General features: G+C 39.3%; 1 non-coding gene across 1 annotated transcript; it reads left to right on the top strand.

Annotated features, from left to right (window-relative positions):
• Positions 1–17734: 17734 nt before the first annotated feature.
• Positions 17735–17841, top strand: LOC124712794. Its single transcript, XR_007005612.1, has one exon. It is a non-coding gene; the product is annotated as a U6 spliceosomal RNA (small nuclear RNA).
• The last annotated feature ends 665 nt before the right edge of the window (positions 17842–18506 follow it).

The raw sequence follows: 18506 nt of genomic DNA, 5'->3' as shown, positions 1-18506 counted from the left end.
GTGGTTTCCACACAATTGTGTTTTCCAAAGGAGGAATCTCACACTGTACAAGGAGGTCTCAATAATGTCCAGACGTCATGGTACACCTGACAAGCCCTCTGAGAGTATTCTCTTCAAATAAGAATGGACTCAGAATAATGTGCTTGTGAATCCAAACCACACAATCACATACAGTGAGTGTTATGGCTCTTTGTGCACACGGTTTAACACTATCCTAGATTTGGCAGTTCTGTGTATTTACAGCACTCTGTAGTGTACAATGTGCCTCATCACTCCATAGAATATTGCCTGGCCACATCATCAACGTCAGTGCATGCCAGAAACCAACATCCCTTGCAGGTCATGAAGTTTCAATTACTGCACTGTCTGGATCTTATACGGGTACCAATGTAATATAGACTGCAAAACTTTCTGTACCGTTGACCGTGGGATGGACAATTCTCATGACACTGCACATCTTAAACACAGGAACACAGTAAATACAAACTTATGCAAAAGAGGAGGGCATCATTCTGGAACTATGTTGTATAACCATATGCCTTCTTACCTAAAATGCATACCAACACTAAATGCATTTAAAATAAAGTTAAAACAGTTCTTGCTTGACCACTGCTTCTATTCTTTGTCTGAGTTTATGGAACATCATAATAAGTAAACCTCATTTACCTATTTTCACTAACTGTCAATTCGTAATATTGTTTACATTGTGCTTATCATGTCATCTCACTTAATAACCGCTATTATCACATGTAGAAGCAATTTAGTACACCAACCTACATTATTATGCATTTTTATTATGTTAACAATGTAGTCAAAATGACTACTGTATTGTAAACGAACTAGGTTTACCACTGTCCTATATCACACGAACAAACAGTGTACGAAACTGATTCTTGGACCAATAAATAAATAAATAAACAAGCACTAACACCACCCTGGGCATGTGCTGCATGGTCATTACAGCAAAGGAAACTTTGTCAATAACTTCCACTGGGATAGGACACTTTCCTCTTACAGATGCCACTCCAGGCTCACCTGTGTTTTTGAGTTTCATTATCTTCTTCTTTAAACCATTTAATGACACCAGGCCTCTACTCAGACCTCTCAGTCGGCAATATTATCTCAGTGCAGCACTGTAATTGCTGCCATTCACATAAAATAGTTTCACTAACACCGCACGGTCTCTCTCCTCGACAGCCTTACTGTTCACTCCTGTTACAGCTTGTCAAATGACAGCATGGATGCCATACCATCATATGAACAGTGTACAGCGCCAGATCTGCACTTCTTAGCCAAAATTGGAACTATTTTTTTCCAGCATAAATCAGTTCCGCGTTAACATATTATCACATCTACCAAGTTTTGCTGCCATACAACAATTTCAGCATGCTCTGGACCTCCGTAAGCAGCTGCACTTTAATTATAACCACAAGTTACATATAACAACTCCTCTTTTTCCCACACTGGTTCTGATGTCATAGTTCAACAATTGTAATTTTTTATGTGTAACTTATCTAATCCTGTGGTTATGTGGTGCTCACATAAAAAAGATGTCTATCTTTTCAGAGCTCTCCAAGATTTTAATGTTTGTTGAAGTAATTTCTACTACCTGTTTCCTATTTTGGAACTATGACTGAAACCATTTCTTTGCCATTTTTGTGTGACAATAGCTCCTCATTTATGTGTTTTACATTACTGGACAGTTTATGCCTTGGATAAGTCCAAGTTTATTCCTATCATATTGTTGTTTCCATATAGACCCATTACAACATTTTGAATGAATTGGGTAATAGCAGATTTTGTACCCATGCCACTGCAAAAAACATGGTGAGATACAGCCAAAATGTTGGATTTCTGAAAGTTATTTGTTACTCTATGTTTCAAATATCTCTATAACTTTTGAAAATATGGATAACAGAGCTATTGATCTATAGTTTCCCACTTAATATATAGTGCCCTTATTATATAATGTTTTCATTTCTGAAATTTTTAATCTTTAGGGTGACACCCCTCAGAAAATTATACTTATGTGACCTGCGAGACTAATGTGATTATTACACCACATTGCATTGCAATTTATTGGCGCTTTCACTCATACATTGTACAGAAAGTACATCATGACACATGGGTAATATAACAATTTTTTCATTACCTATACACAAATTTCTTTGCACAGATGTCATATTTTTACAAACATATATATATACATTATTTATGACATTGGTAGGTAAGGAAAGAATAATTAAAAAACACACATACAGGGTGGTCCATTGATATTGACCAGGCCAAATGTCTCACAAAATAAGCATCAAACGAAAAAAACTACAAAGAACAAAACTCGTCTAGCTTGAAGGGGGAAACCAGATGGCGCTATGGTTGGCCTGCTAGATGGCGCTGCCATAGGTCAAACGGATATCAACTGTGTTTTTTTTTTTTAAAATAGGAACTCACATTTTTTATTACATATTCGTGTAGTACGTAGAGAAATATGAATCTTTTAGTTGGACCACTTTTTTTGGTTTCTGATAGATGGTGCTGTAATAGTCACAAATGTATAACTACATGGTATCACGTAACATTCCGCCACTGCAGATGGTATGTGCTTTGTGATACATTACCCGTGTTAAAATGGACTGTTTATCAATTGCGGAAAAGGTCGATATCGTGTTGATGTATGGCTATTGTGATCAAAATGCCCAATGGGCGTGTGCTATGTATGCTGCTCGGTATCCTGGATGACATCATCCAAGTGTCCGGACCGTTCGCTGGATAGTTATGTTATTTAAGGAAACAGGAAGTGTTCAGCCACATGTGAAACATCGACCACGACCTGCAACAAATGATGATGCCAAGTAGGTGTTTTAGCTGCTGTCGCGGCTAATCCATACATCAGTAGCAGACAAATTGCACGAGAATCGGAAATCTCAAACACATCGGTGTTGAGAATGCTACATCAACATCGATTGCACCGGTACCATATTTCTGTGCACCAGGAATTGCATAGCGATGACTTTGAACGTAGTGTACAGTTCTGCCACTGGGCACAAGAGAAATTACGGAGCGATGACAGATTTTTTGCACGCATTCTATTTAGCAATGAAGCATCATTCACCAACAGCGGTAACGTAAACCGGCAATGGAAAATCCACGATGGCTGCGACAAGTGGAACATCAGCGACTTTGGCGGGTTAATGTACGGTGTGGCATTATGGGAGGAAGGATAATTGGCCCCCATTTTATCGATGGCAATCTAAATGGTGCAATGTATACTGATTTCCTACGTAATGTTGTACCGATGTTACTACAAGATGTTTCACTGCATGACAGAATGGTGATGTACTTTCAACATGAAGGATGTCCAGCACATAGCTCGCGTGTGGTTGAAGCGGTATTGAATAGCATATTTCATGACAGGTGGATTGGTCGTCAAAGCACCATACCACGGCCTGCACGTTCACCAGATCTGACGTCCATGGATTTCTTTCTGTGGGGGAAGTTGAAGGATATTTGTTACCGCAATCCACCGACAACGCCTGACAACATGCGTCAGCGCACTGTCAATGCATGTGCAAACATTACGGAAGACGAACTACTTGCTGTTGAGAGGAATGTTGTTACACGTATTGCCAAATGCATTGAGGCTGATGGACATCATTTTAATCATTTATTGCATTAATGTGGTATTTACAGGTAATCACACTGTAACAGAATGCGTTCTCAGAAATGATAAGTTCACAAAGGTACATGTATCACATTAGAACAACCGAAATAAAATGTTCAAATGTACCTATGTTCTGTATTTTAATTTAAAAAAACCTACCTGTTACCAACTGTTCATCTAAAATTGTGAGCCATACGTTTGTGACTATTACAGTGCCATCTATCACAAAGCAAAAAAGGTGGTCCAACTACAACATTCATATTTCTTTACATACTACACAAATATGTAATAAAAAATAGGGGTTCCTATTTAAAAAAACACAGTTGATATCTGTTTGACCCATGGCAGCGCTATCTAGCGGGCCAACCATAGTGCCATCTGGTTTCCCCCTTCAAGCTAGACAAGTTTCATTCTTTGTAGTTTTTTCGTTTGATGCTTATTTCATGAGATATTTGGCCCAGCCACAATCAGTGGACCATCCCGTACACATAACAAATTCATGATACAGCAGAGATGCTGAGTCGCGATAGGCACAACAAAAAGATTCATGATATGTATATATGTCTGCTATTTATCACTGAATTACATAAGGCAGATCAAAGAAACAGAAAGAACCAGATTCAAACAACAAAAATGAATTACAAACCTCCTCCAATAATACACTTTGGTTTTTAGATGGAATAATTTATAAACCAGACATGTATTGTGTTGTTTACAAACATACATCATCATCTTTGACTTACTTGTTATTGGTCAACCTGATTATTTATCTGTAATACAGCAATTTCTTTGCATGAAATTTTCAACGAAATGAAAACAGTTTTTTAGTAAAGATACTTTAAAACGTGTTTTAAATTGATACATTTCCCCTATGTTTTTGACCTCTTTTGATAGTTTATTATGTAGCAGGACTCCATGGTAAAATGTAGTGGGTTCGGTCTTCACTTAATTGTTTCTATCCAGGTACAAGCAACCACTGTATCAGGTTTGGTTATCACATGTGGAGGTTTTTTTTTTTTTGCCATATAAAGACTGTAGTTTGTAATGTATTCACATTTCTTAAATGCTGTAGAACTTTGATTATCTGACCTTCAAATAACCGATTCCTTGGATTATCAGACCATCCATCTATGCTCCACACTGAATAGTGTGTCAACTTTATTGATCAATTTTATCCTGACACAACAATGTCTGTCTTGAGTCATGCTCCTCAGGCATGTTCAGTTGACAGAGGCTATGTGCTATTTTATCCTCAAAGAATGAAACAATAACAGGCAGGAAATTGCAGAAGACAGGCTGACCGTTGCAACATACAGCAACACAAGCGTCCATAAATTGCCGTTGCTTGTAATTGGCAAATCTAAGAATCCAAGAGCTCTCAGAAATAAACATGTTCTCACTTCTTGTTTATTATCAGCGTCAAAAAAATGCTTGGATGAATGGTAATTTATTGAAAGTACAGTCTTTTGATGCATTTGTTACAGTTGTTTAAAAAAAACATACCACCCCATGCAACTGTATTGCTAGAAAACACCACAAGCCACCCCACAGAGTCTGAATTTCAACAACGTGACATGAAAGTTATGTTTCTGCCCAACTCCGTGAGACTTCAATAATTCAACCAATGGCCCACAATGTTATTGAGTGGTTAAATCGACATTGCAAGAGGAAATATGTCATTGTTAGAGAAACCAAAAGAGGGTTGTGATCATTTTGAAGCAATAAGAAGCCTCGACATAGAAGATGCAATTTACACAGTTGCTTGAGCTTGGGAACAACTTAAGAGAGGGCGGTGTAGCCCCTGCTACCAATGAAGAACTTGACAATGATTACATTGCTGAACTTGTTTTGCAACAGTATGGTGTTGAGCAAGAAGAGTCAAATAATGGAGATAGGGAAACAGATAAAAAGATTGGCGACTCTGCAGCAAAGGATGTGTTCGAGACTGCCCTCAAACATTTGGAACAACCATTACAGCTAAGGAGATACTGTGGGTGAAGAAGTGGCATGATGCAGCCACAAATGCAAAGTTGAAGAAATTGAAACAAAAAACATTTTACACTTTCTTAAATATATTTTCAGTGTCTAATGTTTTGTTTTCCTTGTCTTTATTAGAAACACAACTTTTTACTTAATTTTGATTTATTACACTGTTTTGTGCCCTGTAAATGGCTTGTTTCAGCCTCCTCTAATTATCTGACCTTTTCGCATTCCGACAGCCCCCTAGTCCCAAAAGTAACATTTAATTGAGATTTTATTGTAGCTCAATGCAGGGGGACCTTTTAAGACTTGCTCATTGTTCAGATGGCCCATTTTTGCAGTTTGAACACATTTTCCATATTCTGAGCATTCCCACTCCCCCTCCCCTCCCCAGAATATTATACCACAAATGATGATAGAATGTATGTATGCAAAATATTGGACTAAGGCATGAGCTAATATACACTGTAGTTAACATTTGTGTGGCAAATCATGCTGTGCTAACTCCAAATACTCCCACTTTTAATTGATGATCAACATACATACCTAAAAATTTTGTGTTAGCTACACACTCTGTGGTTTCATTATATCCTTTAAGTATTGTTGTATTAGATTTTTTACATATACAGAAGTTCACGTTATTTATCTGTTTTATATTAGGGGCTACCTTATTGCTTGTTGACCAGTTATGTGTTGTCAGATTTTACTCCTAACATTTCTGGTGTCCTACTGGTAATTATTATACTGCTGTCATCAACAAATAAAATACAAAACATGCAAAATACAAATATTTTATTTCACCTTTGAGCAACTTTACATGCAACTGGTGTCATCAAAGTTAACACAGTAATAAGAATAATTATTATAATACAAACTTGGGCAAATATCATTATGTGTAAGAAAATAATGAAAGATAAATACGCTGCATATTTAAGTAAGTGACAATAACAACAAAAAGTTTCTTAATAGAGCAATTACAAGATAAATGAACTACATAGTAACTAGTGGCACACTTTTACGGTGCACCTCTGCAAACGGTGGAACTTGTGTGACTTCGTGCCGACCCGGAACATTTACACTCATAGCCAACTTTTGCTATGTAATAGTATTGTGCACCATAACAATAAGTAGCTGTTCTGAATAGTGTTGATCCATGTGCATTGTGATTGTTATATTTTTTACAAATATTAGTAGAGAGGCTGTACCTGGTCCTTCAAATGAGTTGCCATAAACTATCATGTCAGTTCTGTGACACATAAATCCGTTACATGTTCATTTCTTTAATATGCTGTGTTGTGACTCACAGGTCTTTCAAAGTGCCGCCACGCAGTTACGCGGGTCGTCTACATGCGGCGCTGCCTACCAGCCATGCAGCAGCAGCGCCACCTAAGCGGCCAGCCAGCCAGCGGCCACTACACTCGGACTCAATTATGATTTGACTGTTGAAGTGTACACACATCTTACTCTGTTTACTTGATCTGTGACTTACATGTATTGCGCCTTCCTTGAAATATATTTGTTCAACTTGAAGTTATAACAATTGGCGATGAGGTAGTGATTTTTCTTTTCCATCATTGACCCACATTTCCAGGCTACTTTAGAGCAACTATTGCAAGGTCTCATAGAACAGCAAATGCTTCTCACAAATGCAATTTGTGATTTCGTCGTGGCATCAAATGCGGGGTGTCTCTAATCGTTGTCTCTACCTCCTTTTCCTCCTTACAGCAAGACGGCGGATGACTGGTCTGATTACGAAAAACGTCTTCGACAGCACTTCTTGGCATTTCATGTCGTGGACAAACAAACATGTAAGTCTCTGTTCCTTTCATGGATTTCACCTCAAATGTATTGGTTGTTGTCACAATTGGCTCCTTTGAAAGATCCTGCATCTTTGTCCTTTGCTGAAATGTGCTCACTTCTGTCCGTCTATTTTCAAAAGCAAACGCATGTGGTAGCCTCTCGTGTTGCCTTTTATCGTTGTCAAAAACAACCGAATCAATCCTATCGCGTTTGGGCTGCTGAACTTCACGGCCTCAGTTGAAAGTGTCAATTTGTTACTGATATTCACAAAGAATACTATGCCGATTCCATGGTATGGGATGCTATAATCTGATCGGTGCCCAACAAAGAATTTAGGCAATGTGCCCTTCAGTTGGCAAATCCGACTCTAGATGAAGTCCTATCCATCGCTCAGTCTTTTGAAATTTCTCGCACCGCTGGAGCGCAAATAGAGGCATGGGGCGACGTCGGGGAAATACAACCTATGTGGGATGTTGACGAAGCGTGTGGCGTGTCCCCACCGGCCGACGTGACCGCAGTACGCTCCCAAGCGCAGCCTCGGCCTAACCGTAAACAAACCTCTACGAAACTGCAGCAAAACCCACGTCAACTTCCTTCATGTCCGTGGTGTTTTACGAAACATTCACGATAAGATTGTCCACAATGTGTCTGTCAATTGTACTTCTTCCCTTTCAGGGAAGTTATTCCTCACTGTCCAAATACTTGGTCGAGATGTTCGCATGCAGGTGGATACTGGTTCTGCTGCCACTATCATCAATTCTCAGACGTATCTTCAGTTGGGTTCTCCAATCCTATCACCTGTCACCAGGCAATTACGGACATACAATAAACAGAAGATTTCTCTCTTGGGACAATTTGATGCTGAGGTATATTACAAATCTGTTGTTCGCACTGTTCCCATATTTGTGGTCGACCATACTAACGAGGAGAATCTTTTTGGTTTTGATGCCTTTCGCCTTTTTGGGTTCTCCATAGATGGTTCTGTTAAAATCGACTCTGATGCTATTCCTTATGCTCACTTGGATTCCTTGTCGACGACATTTTCGTCCCTTTTTTTCTCCTGGGTTAGGCCGTGCAAACGACTTTGAAGCTCATATCACGCTCAAACCCACTGCTTGGCCTAAGTTTCTTCGGGCTCGGCCCATTCCTATGGCCCTTCGTGATCAGGTCAAATGGGAGCTGGATCGTCTCACTGCTTCAGCGGTCTTGCTTCCTGTCACTTCCAGAGAGTGGTCCTCTCCTGTCGTCGTCGTTGCTAAGCCCAATGGCAGTATTCATCTCTGTGGCGATTTCAAAGCCACTGTAAAATTGACATTTACCCTATGCCCCGACGTGAAGAATTGTTCACTAAACTTGCTGGAGGCCAGTATTTTTCTAAACTTGACCTGTCAGAAGCTTATCATCAACTTCCTCTTGATGCTGCTTCCCGGCAGTTTCTGGTCCTTAACACGCCTTTCGGCCTCTATCAATACAATTATTGCTCCCTGTACCTGGGTGTATAAATTACATGGACGACATTGTTGTCACTAGCTCCACCACTGACAAAAATCTTCAGAATCTCCGCACACTTTTTCATGTCTTACAGACTGCCAGTCTTAAGTGTAATCTTCAGAAATCAAAATTTTTTCAGGCATCTATCACGTACTTGGGGTTTCAACTCTCTCGGGATGGTATTCGTCCGCTTCAGTAAACTGTCGCTGCGAACAATGCCCTTCCTCACCCTGCATCTGTTAAGGAACTGCTGGCCTTCTTGGAGAAAATAGCATACTATCACAGGCTTTTACCATCTGCTGCTTCGGTGGCTCAACTGTTGCATCGCCTGTTGCATAAAAACGTGCCTTTTCACTGGTCCGTGTCGTGCATTGCGGCTTTCCATAAATTGAAGACTATGCTGAAACGGGCCCCGTGCCTGGCTACTTATCGACCTGGCCAATATCTTGTTCTTACCACGAACACCTCTCAATATGGGGTCAGTGCAGTCCTTGCGCACCATTTTTCTGATGGTTCTGAACAACCCACTGCTTATGCCTCCAAAACACTCACGCATGCCCAACAAAAGTATTCTCAAATTGAAAAAGAAGCTTTGGCCATTATTTATGCTCTTCATAAGTTTGGTGTTTTTCTCTATGATTCCAAATTTCATCTTGTTATGGATCACAAACCACTTGTTTCCTTGTTTCATCCATCAACGTCACTTCCCGACAAGGCTGCACACCACCTCCAGCGTTGGGCTCTTTACTTGTCTCGTTTCAATTATGAGATTCATTTCCAGCCAATGGCTCAACATGCAAATGCTGATGCACTGTCTCGCCTTCCTATGGGTCCTGATCTGGCATTCAATAGGGATGAACTTTTGCGTTTCCACCTGCATGTTGCCGAGCAGCGGGTTGTGGACGGGTTCCTCATCTCCGGGGACCGGCTAATGGCTGCTACGGGTTCTGACCATACCCTCTCCCGGGTTTTACGCTGTATTCAGAATGGTTGGCTAGATCATCTGTCCGCTAAGACTTCTGATCCGTTGCGGAACTACTACGCTTTGTGTTACCGCCTCACGGCTAGGGATGGTGTTAGCCTCCTTTCCACCGAAAATGCTTCGCCGCGTGCTGTGGTACCTGAGTCTTTGCGTGCTCCGGTCTAGCACCTCCTTCACTAAGGGCACTGGGGTGTGTCTCGCACAAAATCTCTGGCACGCTGTCATGTGTACTGGACCGGCATTGACTCTGAAATCGCACACATGGTCGATGCCTGCGGCCCTTGTACGTCACAGGCCGCCGCCTATAAGTCATCTTTGTCACCGTGGCCTTCGCCTGAGAAGTCCTGGGAGCGTATTCATGCTGACTTTGTGGGACCTTTTTTAGGTACTTATTGGCTTCTCGTTATTGATGCCTACTCTAACTTTCCTTTCATTGTCCGTTGCATGTCGGTACCACTGCGGCAACCACCAATGCTCTAGTTTGCATTTTCTCTTTGGAAGGCCTTCCCTATACTCTTATTACTGATAACGGTCCGCAATTTGCCACTTCCGATTTTGCGGATTTTTGTGCCCATCACGGCGTCATGCATCTCACGGCCCCTCCCTTCCATTCACAGTCAAATCGTGAGGCTGAACGACTGGTCTGCACATTTAAGGCTCAGATGAGGAAACTCCTGACTTCTTCTGCTGCTGATGATGCACTTCTCCAATTTCTTCACCCCCATGGGCGACCACAGCCCGGCTGAGCTCTTACATGGCCAACAGCCCCGCATGCTACTTCATCTTCTGCAGCCTTCCACCTCAAGGCCGCGTGTGCCTTCGCTGGCCGGTTCACCGCCGACAACTTTGTATGGGTACAGAGATATGGCAGGCGGCCAAAATGGAGTCCTCGCTGCATCTTACAACACTGTGGCCAATGACTGTATGAAATACAGATGGACACAGGTGTTGCAGTGTGTCATTCGGATCAGCTTCGGCCTCGTGTGCCGGCAACGCCTGTTCCGTATGCCGCTACACCACCTTCAGCTCTACCTGACGCTCGGGATACTGAAATCTCTCATTACTCACAACGCAGTCCTCTCACCATCATATCGGTGCCAGCACAAGAACTGACACCAACAGGAGACACGCCCGTGCAGGAACCAGATGACCATCATCTGTCGGAGCAACTCTACTCGCCTCCTCCTCCTACGGACGTGGACACATCACATCACCCATGTCTCCTGTTATAACAACTGGACTTGCCCCAACAGGCAGACTGGTGCATGGGGCCCCTGCAGATTCGACCCCCACGTCTCCTGTCATCTCGACCCGTTATTATCGGCGACACTTCCGTCCTTGCGGGAAGCTTCCTCTTCGAGACTTTACGGCTAGTCACACAACACCTATGGACTTTAGCAATCGACAGTTCACCTCCTTCAAGACCTGTGCAAGAACTTCAAAGGGGGGAAAGGTGTTGTGACTCGCCGATCTTTCAAAGTGCCGCCACGCAGTTACGCGCGTCCTCTACATGCAGTGCTGTGTGCCAGCCATGCAGCAGCAGTGCCACCTAAGCTGCCAGCCAGCCAGCGGCCGCTAGTCTCGGACTCAGTTATGATTTGACTGTTAAAGTGTACACACGTCTTACTCTGTTTACTTGATCTGTGACTTTCATGTATTGCATCTTCCTTGAAATATATTTGTTCAACTTGAAGTTGTAACATGCTGTAAGTCGGTTGCCCTGGGAAAAGGAGGTGGGGCTTGTCTCAGCACCAAATGTCATTATGAGTCAATCGCAAGTTTCTGCTCCCAGTTTCCTCTGTTCAGAGGCCAACAAAAATTGTGTTGTCAGTAAGTGATTGACAAAGTTAATAATTAAACAGATAAATCACAATAAGTACATGAAAAAATAATAAAATAGTTACTCAGTATGGCATATATAAATTTTGCATGTTATGTGATCCACAGTGGGAAGTCATTAATGTAAATGAGAAACAGTAATGGGCCTAACACACTCTCACGAGGGACTAACATGTTCAGCACTCTGTACATTGCTTCGCATGACGGGTACTGATCTGTGAGAAAATACATACTAAAGATTTCAGAAAATACATAACTAACTGATATATATATATACAAAAAACCACATTGCTTCACATAAGAAGTATTTATCTGAGAGGACAAGCATACTGCACTACTGAGTTCAGAAAATAAATAACTAATAGACATTCAGAAAAGAACATACACACATAAACAACTTAGTAATATTCGAACTCTGCAGGCTATATCATTATCACATTAAATGTTGTAGGAAAGTTCTTGTAGAATGTAAATACTCTACAATTAAAGAAAACCACTCAACACAAAGCAGAAGCATTGAGTTGTTGATAGGCACACACAAAAGGAAGAAAACTTGCTAGCTTTTGGAGTTACTCTTTGATGAGCTACAGTAAAATACGCAAACTCATAGACACGCCAATGCCCCTACATTATGCTGGCTAGACTAATAGTGCCTGTTAATCTTGTTATTTGGTTTCTGGCTTCCTGAACATTATTAGCTAGTAATGCTGTCATCTGCAAATCCCAAGCAATTTAAATTTATTTGATCTTTCTTTGTTCGTATTCTTATGTTTTTAGGATTTTCCTTGTAACATTCCCTTATCACGTATTCCAGAGCACAGCTGAAAAGTGATGGTGACAAAATCTCCCCAGCTTAATTGTAAATGGGTCAAATATTTGTACTCTGCTTACGGGCTCTGATATACAACTGTAAAATTTATATTCATTTGTCCATTTACTCACACTCGTATATATTAAGTGGACAAACTGACTTAGGCATATGCCTCATGCTGTTCAGACACTCAATTGCTTATTGTACCAGGTCAGATTCTAAGAATTCCTGTATGCTGTAAAGGCAGTACTCTATTAGATTTATTCTAAAATCTTTTAGCTCTGTGGTGTTCTTTATTAGTGCTGGAATATGATTGTATAATCTTATTCCCATATATTTAACACTTTTGCTGTGAAATAGAATGGGGACCCAACCTAAGTGAGTTTTTCATCTTTTTGCATGGTGGTGACAACCAGAGTTCCAGTCCAGTATATTGCTTTTTTTTTTAGCATTTTTAACCATACTCCTAAAACATTTCTTGTGTGCCATAACATATTCTATTAAATATTGATCTTTATTATCTCCTTTTTTTAAAATTGGTTTTGACGAACTAGAGTTTGACTCGATAACCTAGTAGTAGGAGATATCCACTGGCTTGCTTTTAATTTGTACAAACTATGATGACATCAATAACAATAAATAAATTATTTGCCTGTGGTATTTTATTATATATATTTTAGGTTAAAATAAAAGCATACTGCTGATATTCAATTGAAGAATTCCTTCAAGGTAATTTGAATAACAAATCGTGAATACATGGCTCTAGTTCCAGCAAATCTATTATTCATTGCTTACTTACTCGAATAATGTGTACTTATAGAATATAATCACTCAAATAATACATACATAAATATTCTGAAACTGGAAAGGTGTATGGTTAACACCTACTTGTTCATATATGTAGGCAGGCACATTACCTTTATTACCAATTCTACGTCATTCACCTGCCATGCCTGGACAGATAGCATTGTTCAGTAATATTAGCACAATAAAATGAATACAATATTGCAATGTAAAATATGACACTAAAACACACAGACAGGATACAATAAATTCATTATATTTGACCTTGCTTTAGCAACTGTAGTAGTTTTTGCATATTCTTGCATCATGTCGATCGTACTTCCCATGGTTTAAGAATTCTGCCACTAAATAGAAGCAGTGATCTAATAAGAATGCCCTTAGGGAAACAGAGAAAATGAAGAAATAACTTTAATTTTACATGGCAGACTATTGTACATTTCTATTGTATTGGCTATTTATATTGGAGGTGTTAAAGGCTGTGTTCGTTACTGACTGAACACAGAGTTTGTCTTTTTGCCTGGTATTATGTTCATGTACTTCACAGATTTTATTTATCTCTTTGATATTTTTCCTCATCTACAATTTTCTAGAATAAAAAGACAGGAGAGAGGGAGTATGGAAGACTTCTGACAGAGGGGCCCTACACGAGTCAGTCTGTTTTGCATGGTGCATTGCTCTTATAGCTCTTTTTTGGGTCAGGTAGATTACAGGGCTAGCAGCTGTGTTACCCCAGAATATAATTCCATATGGTAGGACACTGTGGAACTGGACAAAGTATGCAATTCTAACAGTGTGGAAGCTTGCTTTGTGTGCAAGTAAGCATGGACTGTAGTGTACTTTTTTCAGTGTTGTATTTGTTTTTGTTTTATGTGTCTGCCATTTAAAATCATTTTGAAGCCTAAAAATTTTGTTTCCAGTGAGGATGCAATTCTACTGGCATTTACTGTCACAGAAGTGTTGCAGGCTTCCCCTTTCAAACAGAAATTAAGCGCAGTTATTTTGGAAATGTTTATTATTAGTTTATTTCTTCCAAACCAGTCATTTAGTTGGTCTGTAGCTTCATTTATGTTTTCTTGTAGCTGTGTTTGTGTTTCCCCTGTAAGGATGCTTGTGTCATGTGCAAACAAAATATTTAGTTGCAACTGTATGCTTATAGAAGGAAAGGAATAGGCACGAGAATGGATCCTGCATCTGAAAAATATGTTCTAGTGCTGTAATTTAGTTTATAAGCTATTACTACTTTTTGTTTCAGATTTGTCAGGTAGGAGCAGAACTATTTTAATGTGGTGCCTCCAATGCCATACTTCTGGTGTTCTACCAGCAGGATTCTGTGGTCCAAAATGTCAAAAGTTTTGCTTAGATCTAAGAAAATATCAGCAGCATTTTCTTTATAATCCAGTGCTTCTACAGCATTTTGCAAGAAATTATATATGGCATTGGTCGTAGATTTTTTTTCCAGAAACCATGTTGAGCATCAGCAAGGACTTTGTTCTTATCCAGAAATACCATACAGCTGTTATACATGATTCTTTGGCAAAAATTGATAATAATGACACTGGTCTATAGTTTTCCAAGTTTGCTTTGTCACTTTTTTTATGAATAGGGATCACTTTGGCATAGATTTTTTGTATTGTCTTCACAGTACTGCCTGAAGAAATTTGCAATCTGCTGCAGGTCAATAATTCTCTTGTTGTCACAGTTCAGTGTGATATTTTCCCTTTTACTATTTCCTTCCTGCTTTATTACTTTCCAGATTGCTTTGCTTTTATTTTCCAACTCTGATATAAACTTATCATTGGCCATTATTTTTGCCTGACATACGACTTTTATATACACCTGAATATATTTTATGATGTAACTGTTAAGGAGAGGGGATCTGTTGTGTTTTTTTCTGTAACTGAGCAATTTTCTTTTTGTGTTGCGTGAGACTTTTATGCCTCTTGTTATATATGACTCTGCTTTCAGATTTGTGTTTCTTACTGCCTGTATTATGAGAGGAAATACTGTTTCAAAATAATAGTTGGAGATGTCATAGAACTTTTCAAACTTTTTGTTGGTGTCATTCAACTGAGAAACTTCTTCCCAGCTTTCTCTTGATAACAAGTGATTGAATGTGTCTATGCTTTGTCTGTAGAAACTTCATGCAGTCACAGTCCTTTTATGGTTTTGTATGGGTAGTAAACAGTCAGAGGGTTACCACTTGAGCTTCATGATCATTAAAATTTGTATTTACACATTTTTTGTATAGGATGTGTTAACAAATATTTGGTCCACAGTAGTGACAGAAGTTTTTGTAATTCTTGTTGGGGTTGTAATTGTTTGTTTTAAACTGAAAGTATCTGTTAGATAAAGCAACAGTCCTTTTCTCCTGCTTGTTCCAAGAAAGTCAGGTGTTGAAATTCCCACACAGTACTATTGATTTCCTGCCTACATGTATCCTAATTAGTAATGTTTCTCGTTTATTGATAAATGCCTCAGAGTTCCCATTTGGAGAGCGACTGATACACACAACAGCTGTATTTGCACCACTGATTTCTACAACTGTTGCTTCAAAGTCTATTTCTGTACTGAGGTACTGAAAACTATCCATTAGCTTTTAATTTCAACCCACTTTTAAATAAAATAGCAGTACCTCCACTTTTGTATTTTCTTCTACAGATGTTATTTGCAAGTGTGTAGCCTGGTACTGTAAATGAAGCAACCTGATCTGCATTTAACCAGTTTTCCGAGAAACACAGAACATCGACAAAATGCAGTTTAGGGTTTAGCAAAACCTAATTGTCTGAAACCTTGTTTGTGACTGACTGGACATTTTGGTGGTGTATGGAGAGATATTTATCACTGAAATTTTAAATTGACGTCCAAATTTCCTAAGGGCGTTATTATTACATCACTTATCTCAATTTTGTTTGGAGGGATTTTGTCCATAAAAAATCATCGATGCAGATTTTTGGAATCTTCTTTTAGCTCCCTGACTTCCGAATGCTTTCTGCTTCTCGGATGTTCACCCATGTGACTGACTCTTTAGTGGTGCTATTGCTGGCTACTTGCACCCAACATGCTGAACTACAGTTGAGGCAGATACTGTTCAATCAGCAGAGAAATATTCTTCAATAATGTACAACAGTTGCTATTCTACAACCCAAAACCCATATTGACACAAGATAAAAAATCTCAGTACTGCTGATTCGCCAGTTTACTCCTCAACAAAGGTGTTCAATATATGGGAATAAAATTGTACAATCATCTTCCAACACTAATGAAGAACACCACGGAGTTAAAGGATTTTAGAACAAATCTAAGATCACTCGCAATAAAGCACTGGCATTACAGCATACAGAAATTATTAGAATCTGACCTAGCATAATGAGTAATAGTGTGTCTGAACACATGAGGCATAAGTGCAAGTCAGTTTCTCTCCTCTTGGATAAATACCCATTATGTGAAGAAATGAACCTTTTAATTTTTTATAAATATCTGTTAACTGTGTATTTTTTTTTAACGCTTTAGTGTATATTTTCTCACAGATTAATACCCACCCTGTGAAGCAATGTACAGTCTTAAAGAGGGTAGTGATCTCCCATATCTCGAGTGGCTCAAAATATATGAATATCTGAACATTGGAGTTTAATGAGAATCACTCGTGAATGCATGTATTAGTGTGTACATGTACTTGTATAAGTGTAAAACGTTAACTATCGTGGCCGGTTGCGTGTTGGAAAACATAAAGAAATGCTAACAGATATGCTGTTCTAAAAACTTCTTTTTAAACTGCTAATATTGACGCCGATTACATGTAGATTCTTAAAGAATGATGATTAAATAATAAGTTTTTAAAAAAAATGTTTAACAGAAGAGAAATTACTGAGGGCACTAGCCTACAAATTAACTCTTTTAAAATAGCCTTGCAGTTTCGGTGGTAACTTGACACTGTGAGATGAATGAAATGTTAAATTACCGTTTAGCTAATAACAACAGTTCTATTAACATCCAAACTTCATTTCGAAGCACATGTTTATCGTCACGTATTCTTCCCTTCCCAAGTTGCGGACAGTGCGACTGGGACTGACGACACAAAGTAGTGTGAGTGGCGCAGTAACTACGAGATGGCGTGGTAGGCGCAATGGCTCCGAATATAGGGGCACAAGGCGACAAAACTTTATTAATAATTTCTCTACACATTCCAGTGATGAGACGAAATTCCAGTAAATACATAGAACATAGTGTGTCTCTTCAAACGTTACACTTTTTAGACCACTATCTTACTTTTAAGAGAAATGCCGATACGAAATACTTCACAAATTTTAGAACATACTTTTACTAGAAGCATGTAAGTATATATACGGAAATTCAACTTCACATACATGTACTTGCTTCGGCAGTACATATACTAAAATTGGAACGATACAGAGAAGATTAGCATGGCCCCTGCGCAAGGATGACACGCAAAATCGTGAAGCGTTCCACATTTTTTGACAATAACATACAGGGAAACTACATAGCGCTTGCTAGTTAGATATATTTTTTTTTCTTTCTTTATTTCTTGCTTTCTTTCCCGAACTGAAGCGAATTGACATCACTTTTAGAGTAAAACTTCTGACAGCATTTTTCCTGCGTACGACGATGAACTTCCAAATCTTGAAGCGCTCTGCAGATTTTCATATTTTTTCCTAATATTTAATTCCAATCAAAATGTGAGCAGCATAGTCTTCTTGATTTCTCAACCAGCGTGGTTTCACTTCTCTTTTATTTCTAAGTCATTCTTAATACTTTTGCGAGCTGTGGTGGTAATAAGGGGCTTTTGTAATTTACAGTTCTCCTGTTTCTGAAAGAATTTAAAAAAGTGATAAAATCTGCTTACCAAACACTGTAAAAGATAATGTTTTGCTACGAGAAAGCTACAACTACTGTCAACACCCAAGATGTCCGCTGGAGCAAAGGTATGTTGTCATCACAGTAAAAACCACAGAAATGAATAAGGCGCAATATTGTAGCAAAACGTTTCATGAGTATAGAAGTATCCCATGTCACTGATTGATCGTATATGAAGATACCGGCAAGAGTACTGTTGCCGGTATCTCAAAAACAGTACAGACTGGTCGAAAGAAGAATGGGATTAAGATTTAACGTCCCTTCGA

This window comes from Schistocerca piceifrons, chromosome 8 (assembly GCF_021461385.2).
Source record: "Schistocerca piceifrons isolate TAMUIC-IGC-003096 chromosome 8, iqSchPice1.1, whole genome shotgun sequence".
Taxonomy (NCBI): domain Eukaryota; kingdom Metazoa; phylum Arthropoda; class Insecta; order Orthoptera; family Acrididae; genus Schistocerca; species Schistocerca piceifrons.
This window is presented reverse-complemented; position numbering and strand designations above follow the sequence as displayed.